Below are 9,631 nucleotides of genomic sequence, written 5' to 3'. Positions count from 1 at the left end.
ACTGAGTATCTTTACATCGTTTGCGTATCTTTACTATTCCAATTGTGTATCTTTTCATTTCTCGTTTGGGTATCTTTCTGTAAGGCTTCTGATGCGAGTTTCTATTGTATTTGAGAGTTTTGCAAGTGTGGGAGTGTGTTTCTTTCAAACTGAGTATCTTTACATCGTTTGCGTATCTTTACTATTCCAATTGTGTATCTTTACATCGTTTGTGTATCTTTACTATTCCAATTGTGTATCTTTAAATTTCACGTTTGAGTATCTTTCTGTAAGGCTTCTGATGCGAGTTTCTATTGTATTTGAGAGTTTTGCAAGTGTGGGAGTGTGTTTCTTTCAAACTGAGTATCTTTACATCGTTTGCGTATCTTTACTATTCCAATTGTGTATCTTTTCATTTCTCGTTTGAGTATCTTTCTGTAAGGCTTCTGATGCGAGTTTCTATTGTATTTAAGAGTTTTGCAAGTGTGGGAGTGTGTTTCTTTAAAACTGAGTATCTTTACATCGTTTGCGTATCTTTACTATTCCAATTGTGTATCTTTACATCGTTTGCGTATCTTTACTATTCCAATTGTGTATCTTTTCATTTCTCGTTTGAGTATCTTTCTGTAAGGCTTCTGATGCTAGTTTCTATTGTATTTGAGAGTTTTGCAAGTGTGGGAGTGTGTTTCTTTCAAACTGAGTATTTTTACATCGTTTGCGTATCTTTACTACTCTAATTGTGTATCTTTACATCGTTTGTGTATCTTTACTATTCCAATTGTGTATCTTTTCATTTCTCGTTTGAGTATCTTTCTGTAAGGCTTCTGATGCGAGTTTCTATTGTATTTGAGAGTTTTGCAAGTGTGGGAGTGTGTTTCTTTCAAACTGAGTATCTTTACATCGTTTGCGTATCTTTACTATTCCAATTATGTATCTTTACATCGTTTGCGTATCTTTACTATTCCAATTGTGTATCTTTTCATTTCTCGTTTGAGTATCTTTCTGTAAGGCTTTCTGATGCGAGTTTCTATTGAATTTGAGAGTTTTGCAAGTGTGGGAGTGTGTTTCTTTCAAACTGAGTATCTTTACATCGTTTGCGTATCTTTACTATTCCAATTGTGTATCTTTTCATTTCTCGTTTGAGTATCTTTCTGTAAGGCTTTCTGATGAGAGTTTCTATTGAATTTGAGAGTTTCTATTGTATTTGAGAGTTTTGCAAGTGTGGGAGTGTGTTTCTTTCAAGCTGAGTATCTTTACATCGTTTGCGTATCTTTACTATTCCAATTGTGTATCTTTACATTGTTTGCGTATCTTTACTATTCCAATTGTGTATCTTTTCATTTCTCGTTTGAGTATCTTTCTGTAAGGCTTCTGATGCGAGTTTCTATTGTATTTGAGAGTTTTGCAAGTGTGGGAGTGTGTTTCTTTCAAACTGAGTATCTTTACATCGTTTGCGTATCTTTACTATTCCAATTGTGTATCTTTACATCGTTTGCGTATCTTTACTATTCCAATTGTGTATCTTTTCATTTCTCGTTTGAGTATCTTTCTGTAAGGCTTCTGATGCGAGTTTCTATTGTATTTGAGAGTTTTGCAAGTGTGGGAGTGTGTTTCTTTCAAACTGAGTATCTTTACATCGTTTGCGTATCTTTACTATTCCAATTGTGTATCTTTACATCGTTTGTGTATCTTTACTATTCCAATTGTGTATCTTTTCATTTCTCGTTTGCGTATCTTTCTGTAAGGCTTCTGATACGAGTTTCTATTGTATTTGAGAGTTTTGCAAGTGTGGGAGTGTGTTTCTTTCAAACTGAGTATCTTTACATCGTTTGCGTATCTTTACTATTCCAATTGTGTATCTTTACATCGTTTGCGTATCTTTACTATTCCAATTGTGTATCTTTTCATTTCTCGTTTGAGTATCTTTCTGTAAGGCTTCTGATGCGAGTTTCTATTGTATTTGAGAGTTTTGCAAGTGTGGGAGTGTGTTTCTTTCAAACTGAGTATCTTTACATCGTTTGCGTATCTTTACTATTCCAATTGTGTATCTTTACATCGTTTGTGTATCTTTACTATTCCAATTGTGTATCTTTTCATTTCTCGTTTGAGTATCTTTCTGTAAGGCTTCTGATGCGAGTTTCTATTGTATTTGAGAGTTTTGCAAGTGTGGGAGTGTGTTTCTTTCAAACTGAGTATCTTTACATCGTTTGCGTATCTTTACTATTCCAATTGTGTATCTTTACATCGTTTGCGTATCTTTACTATTCCAATTGTGTATCTTTTCATTTCTCGTTTGAGTATCTTTCTGTAAGGCTTCTGATGCGAGTTTCTATTGTATTTGAGAGTTTTGCAAGTGTGGGAGTGTGTTTCTTTCAAACTGAGTATCTTTACATCGTTTGCGTATCTTTACTATTCCAATTGTATATCTTTTCATTTCTCGTTTGAGTATCTTTCTGTAAGGCTTTCTGATGCGAGTTTCTATTGTATTTGAGAGTTTTGCAAGTGTGGGAGTGTGTTTCTTTCAAACTGAGTATCTTTACATCGTTTGCGTATCTTTACAATTCCAATTGTGTACCTTTACATCGTTTGCGTATCTTTACTATTCCAATTGTGTATCTTTTCATTTCTCGTTTGAGTATCTTTCTGTAAGGCTTCTGATGCGAGTTTCTATTGTATTTGAGAGTTTTGCAAGTGTGGGAGTGTGTTTCTTTCAAACTGAGTATCTTTACATCGTTTGCGTATCTTTACTATTCCAATTGTGTATCTTTACATCGTTTGTGTATCTTTACTATTCCAATTGTGTATCTTTTCATTTCTCGTTTAAGTATCTTTCTGTAAGGCTTCTGATGCGAGTTTCTATTGTATTTGAGAGTTTTGCAAGTGTGGGAGTGTGTTTCTTTCAAACTGAGTATCTTTACATCGTTTGCGTATCTTTACTATTCCAATTGTGTATCTTTACATCGTTTGTGTATCTTTACTATTCCAATTGTGTATCTTTTCATTTCTCGTTTGAGTATCTTTCTGTAAGGCTTCTGATGCGAGTTTCTATTGTATTTGAGAGTTTTGCAAGTGTGGGAGTGTGTTTCTTTAAAACTGAGTATCTTTACATCGTTTGCGTATCTTTACTATTCCAATTTTGTATCTTTACATCGTTTGCGTATCTTTACTATTCCAATTGTGTATCTTTTCATTTCTCGTTTGAGTATCTTTCTGTAAGGCTTCTGATGCGAGTTTCTATCGTATTTGAGAGTTTTGCAAGTGTGGGAGTGTGTTTCTTTCAAACTGAGTATCTTTACATCGTTTGCGTATCTTTACTATTCCAATTGTGTATCTTTTCATTTCTCGTTTGAGTATCTTTCTGTAAGGCTTCTGATGCGAGTTTCTATTGTATTTGAGAGTTTTGCAAGTGTGGGAGTGTGTTTCTTTCAAACTGAGTATCTTTACATCGTTTGCGTATCTTTACTATTCCAATTGTGTATCTTTACATCGTTTGTGTATCTTTACTATTCCAAATGTGTATCTTTTCATTTCTCGTTTGAGTATCTTTCTGTAAGGCTTCTGATGCGAGTTTCTATTGTATTTGAGAGTTTTGCAAGTGTGGGAGTGTGTTTCTTTCAAACTGAGTATTTTTACATCGTTTGCGTATCTTTACTATTCTAATTGTGTATCTTTACATCGTTTGTGTATCTTTACTATTCCAATTGTGTATCTTTTAATTTCTCGTTTGAGTATCTTTCTGTAAGGCTTCTGATGCGAGTTTCTATTGTATTTGAGAGTTTTGCAAGTGTGGGAGTGTGTTTCTTTCAAACTGAGTATCTTTACATCGTTTGCGTATCTTTACTATTCCAATTGTGTATCTTTTCATTTCTCGTTTGAGTATCTTTCTGTAAGGCTTTCTGATGCGAGTTTCTATTGAATTTGAGAGTTTTGCAAGTGTGGGAGTGTGTTTCTTTCAAACTGAGTATCTTTACATCGTTTGCGTATCTTTACTATTCCAATTGTGTATCTTTTCATTTCTCGTTTGGGTATCTTTCTGTAAGGCTTCTGATGCGAGTTTCTATTGTATTTGAGAGTTTTGCAAGTGTGGGAGTGTGTTTCTTTCAAACTGAGTATCTTTACATCGTTTGCGTATCTTTACTATTCCAATTGTGTATCTTTACATCGTTTGTGTATCTTTACTATTCCAATTGTGTATCTTTAAATTTCACGTTTGAGTATCTTTCTGTAAGGCTTCTGATGCGAGTTTCTATTGTATTTGAGAGTTTTGCAAGTGTGGGAGTGTGTTTCTTTCAAACTGAGTATCTTTACATCGTTTGCGTATCTTTACTATTCCAATTGTGTATCTTTTCATTTCTCGTTTGAGTATCTTTCTGTAAGGCTTCTGATGCGAGTTTCTATTGTATTTAAGAGTTTTGCAAGTGTGGGAGTGTGTTTCTTTAAAACTGAGTATCTTTACATCGTTTGCGTATCTTTACTATTCCAATTGTGTATCTTTACATCGTTTGCGTATCTTTACTATTCCAATTGTGTATCTTTTCATTTCTCGTTTGAGTATCTTTCTGTAAGGCTTCTGATGCTAGTTTCTATTGTATTTGAGAGTTTTGCAAGTGTGGGAGTGTGTTTCTTTCAAACTGAGTATTTTTACATCGTTTGCGTATCTTTACTACTCTAATTGTGTATCTTTACATCGTTTGTGTATCTTTACTATTCCAATTGTGTATCTTTTCATTTCTCGTTTGAGTATCTTTCTGTAAGGCTTCTGATGCGAGTTTCTATTGTATTTGAGAGTTTTGCAAGTGTGGGAGTGTGTTTCTTTCAAACTGAGTATCTTTACATCGTTTGCGTATCTTTACTATTCCAATTATGTATCTTTACATCGTTTGCGTATCTTTACTATTCCAATTGTGTATCTTTTCATTTCTCGTTTGAGTATCTTTCTGTAAGGCTTTCTGATGCGAGTTTCTATTGAATTTGAGAGTTTTGCAAGTGTGGGAGTGTGTTTCTTTCAAACTGAGTATCTTTACATCGTTTGCGTATCTTTACTATTCCAATTGTGTATCTTTTCATTTCTCGTTTGAGTATCTTTCTGTAAGGCTTTCTGATGCGAGTTTCTATTGTATTTGAGAGTTTCTATTGTATTTGAGAGTTTTGCAAGTGTGGGAGTGTGTTTCTTTCAAGCTGAGTATCTTTACATCGTTTGCGTATCTTTACTATTCCAATTGTGTATCTTTACATTGTTTGCGTATCTTTACTATTCCAATTGTGTATCTTTTCATTTCTCGTTTGAGTATCTTTCTGTAAGGCTTCTGATGCGAGTTTCTATTGTATTTGAGAGTTTTGCAAGTGTGGGAGTGTGTTTCTTTCAAACTGAGTATCTTTACATCGTTTGCGTATCTTTACTATTCCAATTGTGTATCTTTACATCGTTTGTGTATCTTTACTATTCCAATTGTGTATCTTTTCATTTCTCGTTTGAGTATCTTTCTGTAAGGCTTCTGATGCGAGTTTCTATTGTATTTGAGAGTTTTGCAAGTGTGGGAGTGTGTTTCTTTCAAACTGAGTATCTTTACATCGTTTGCGTATCTTTACTATTCCAATTGTGTATCTTTACATCGTTTGTGTATCTTTACTATTCCAATTGTGTATCTTTTCATTTCTCGTTTGCGTATCTTTCTGTAAGGCTTCTGATACGAGTTTCTATTGTATTTGAGAGTTTTGCAAGTGTGGGAGTGTGTTTCTTTCAAACTGAGTATCTTTACATCGTTTGCGTATCTTTACTATTCCAATTGTGTATCTTTACATCGTTTGTGTATCTTTACTATTCCAATTGTGTATCTTTTCATTTCTCGTTTGAGTATCTTTCTGTAAGGCTTCTGATGCGAGTTTCTATTGTATTTGAGAGTTTTGCAAGTGTGGGAGTGTGTTTCTTTCAAACTGAGTATCTTTACATCGTTTGCGTATCTTTACTATTCCAATTGTGTATCTTTACATCGTTTGTGTATCTTTACTATTCCAATTGTGTATCTTTTCATTTCTCGTTTGAGTATCTTTCTGTAAGGCTTCTGATGCGAGTTTCTATTGTATTTGAGAGTTTTGCAAGTGTGGGAGTGTGTTTCTTTCAAACTGAGTATCTTTACATCGTTTGCGTATCTTTACTATTCCAATTGTGTATCTTTACATCGTTTGTGTATCTTTACTATTCCAATTGTGTATCTTTTCATTTCTCGTTTGAGTATCTTTCTGTAAGGCTTCTGATGCGAGTTTCTATTGTATTTGAGAGTTTTGCAAGTGTGGGAGTGTGTTTCTTTCAAACTGAGTATCTTTACATCGTTTGCGTATCTTTACTATTCCAATTGTGTATCTTTACATCGTTTGTGTATCTTTACTATTCCAATTGTGTATCTTTTCATTTCTCGTTTGAGTATCTTTCTGTAAGGCTTCTGATGCGAGTTTCTATTGTATTTGAGAGTTTTGCAAGTGTGGGAGTGTGTTTCTTTCAAACTGAGTATCTTTACATCATTTGCGTATCTTTACTATTCCAATTGTGTATCTTTTCATTTTTCGTTTGAGTATCTTTCTGTAAGGCTTCTGATGCGAGTTTCTATTGTATTTGAGAGTTTTGCAAGTGTGGGAGTGTGTTTCTTTCAAGCTGAGTATCTTTACATCGTTTGCGTATCTTTACTATTCCAATTGTGTATCTTTACATTGTTTGCGTATCTTTACTATTCCAATTGTGTATCTTTTCATTTCTCGTTTGAGTATCTTTCTGTAAGGCTTCTGATGCGAGTTTCTATTGAATTTGAGAGTTTTGCAAGTGTGGGAGTGTGTTTCTTTCAAACTGAGTATCTTTACATCGTTTGCGTATCTTTACTATTCCAATTGTGTATCTTTTCATTTCTCGTTTGAGTATCTTTCTGTAAGGCTTTCTGATGCGAGTTTCTATTGTATTTGAGAGTTTTGCAAGTGTGGGAGTGTGTTTCTTTCAAACTGAGTATCTTTACATCGTTTGCGTATCTTTACTATTCCAATTGTGTATCTGTACATCGTTTGGGTATCTTTACTATTCCAATTGTGTATCTTTTCATTTCTCGTTTGAGTATCTTTCTGTAAGGCTTCTGATGCGAGTTTCTATTGTATTTGAGAGTTTTGCAAGTGTGGGAGTGTGTTTCTTTCAAACTGAGTATCTTTACATCGTTTGCGTATCTTTACTATTCCAATTGTGTATCTTTACATCGTTTGTGTATCTTTACTATTCCAATTGTGTATCTTTTCATTTCTCGTTTGAGTATCTTTCTGTAAGGCTTCTGATGCGAGTTTCTATTGTATTTGAGAGTTTTGCAAGTGTGGGAGTGTGTTTCTTTCAAACTGAGTATCTTTACATCGTTTGCGTATCTTTACTATTCCAATTGTGTATCTTTACATCGTTTGTGTATCTTTACTATTCCAATTGTGTATCTTTTCATTTCTCGTTTGAGTATCTTTCTGTAAGGCTTCTGATGCGAGTTTCTATTGTATTTGAGAGTTTTGCAAGTGTGGGAGTGTGTTTCTTTCAAACTGAGTATCTTTACATCGTTTGCGTATCTTTACTATTCCAATTGTGTATCTTTACATCGTTTGTGTATCTTTACTATTCCAATTGTGTATCTTTTCATTTCTCGTTTGAGTATCTTTCTGTAAGGCTTCTGATGCGAGTTTCTATTGTATTTGAGAGTTTTGCAAGTGTGGGAGTGTGTTTCTTTCAAACTGAGTATCTTTACATCATTTGCGTATCTTTACTATTCCAATTGTGTATCTTTTCATTTTTCGTTTGAGTATCTTTCTGTAAGGCTTCTGATGCGAGTTTCTATTGTATTTGAGAGTTTTGCAAGTGTGGGAGTGTGTTTCTTTCAAGCTGAGTATCTTTACATCGTTTGCGTATCTTTACTATTCCAATTGTGTATCTTTACATTGTTTGCGTATCTTTACTATTCCAATTGTGTATCTTTTCATTTCTCGTTTGAGTATCTTTCTGTAAGGCTTCTGATGCGAGTTTCTATTGAATTTGAGAGTTTTGCAAGTGTGGGAGTGTGTTTCTTTCAAACTGAGTATCTTTACATCGTTTGCGTATCTTTACTATTCCAATTGTGTATCTTTTCATTTCTCGTTTGAGTATCTTTCTGTAAGGCTTTCTGATGCGAGTTTCTATTGTATTTGAGAGTTTTGCAAGTGTGGGAGTGTGTTTCTTTCAAACTGAGTATCTTTACATCGTTTGCGTATCTTTACTATTCCAATTGTGTATCTTTACATCGTTTGCGTATCTTTACTATTCCAATTGTGTATCTTTTCATTTCTCGTTTGAGTATCTTTCTGTAAGGCTTCTGATGCGAGTTTCTATTGTATTTGAGAGTTTTGCAAGTGTGGGAGTGTGTTTCTTTCAAACTGAGTATTTTTACATCGTTTGCGTATCTTTACTATTCCAATTGTGTATCTGTACATCGTTTGGGTATCTTTACTATTCCAATTGTGTATCTTTTCATTTCTCGTTTGAGTATCTTTCTGTAAGGCTTCTGATGCGAGTTTCTATTGTATTTGAGAGTTTTGCAAGTGTGGGAGTGTGTTTCTTTCAAACTGAGTATCTTTACATCGTTTGCGTATCTTTACTATTCCAATTTTGTATCTTTACATCGTTCGCGTATCTTTACTATTCCAATTGTGTATCTTTTCATTTCTCGTTTGAGTATCATTCTGTAAGGCTTCTGATGCGAGTTTCTATTGTATTTGAGAGTTTTGCAAGTGTGGGAGTGTGTTTCTTTCAAACTGAGTATCTTTACATTGTTTGCGTATCTTTACTATTCTAATTGTGTATCTTTTCATTTCACGTTTGCGTATCTTTACTATTCTAATTGTGTATCTTTTCATTTCACGTTTGAGTATCTTTCTGTAAGGCTTCTGATGCGAGTTTCTATTGTATTTGAGAGTTTTGCAAGTGTGGGAGTGTGTTTCTTTCAAACTGAGTATCTTTACATCGTTTGCGTATCTTTACTATTCCAATTATGTATCTTTACATCGTTTGCGTATCTTTACTATTCCAATTGTGTATCTTTTCATTTCTCGTTTGAGTATCTTTCTGTAAGGCTTTCTGATGCGAGTTTCTATTGTATTTGAGAGTTTTGCAAGTGTGGGAGTGTGTTTCTTTCAAACTGAGTATCTTTACATCGTTTGCGTATCTTTACTATTCTAATTGTGTATCTTTTCATTTCACGTTTGAGTATCTTTCTGTAAGGCTTCTGATGCGAGTTTCTATTGTATTTGAGAGTTTTGCAAGTGTGGGAGTGTGTTTCTTTCAAACTGAGTATCTTTACATCGTTTGCGTATCTTTACTATTCCAATTATGTATCTTTACATCGTTTGCGTATCTTTACTATTCCAATTGTGTATCTTTTCATTTCTCGTTTGAGTATCTTTCTGTAAGGCTTTCTGATGCGAGTTTCTATTGTATTTGAGAGTTTTGCAAGTGTGGGAGTATGTTTCTTTCAAACTGAGTATCTTTACATCGTTTGCGTATCTTTACTATTCCAACTGTGTATCTTTACATCGTTTGCGTATCTTTACTATTCCAATTGTGTATCTTTTCATTTCTCGTTTGAGTATCTTTCTGTAAGGCTTCTGATGC

This window comes from Argentina anserina, unplaced genomic scaffold (assembly GCF_933775445.1).
Source record: "Argentina anserina unplaced genomic scaffold, drPotAnse1.1, whole genome shotgun sequence".
NCBI classification, from domain to species: Eukaryota; Viridiplantae; Streptophyta; class Magnoliopsida; order Rosales; family Rosaceae; genus Argentina; species Argentina anserina.
This window is presented reverse-complemented; position numbering follows the sequence as displayed.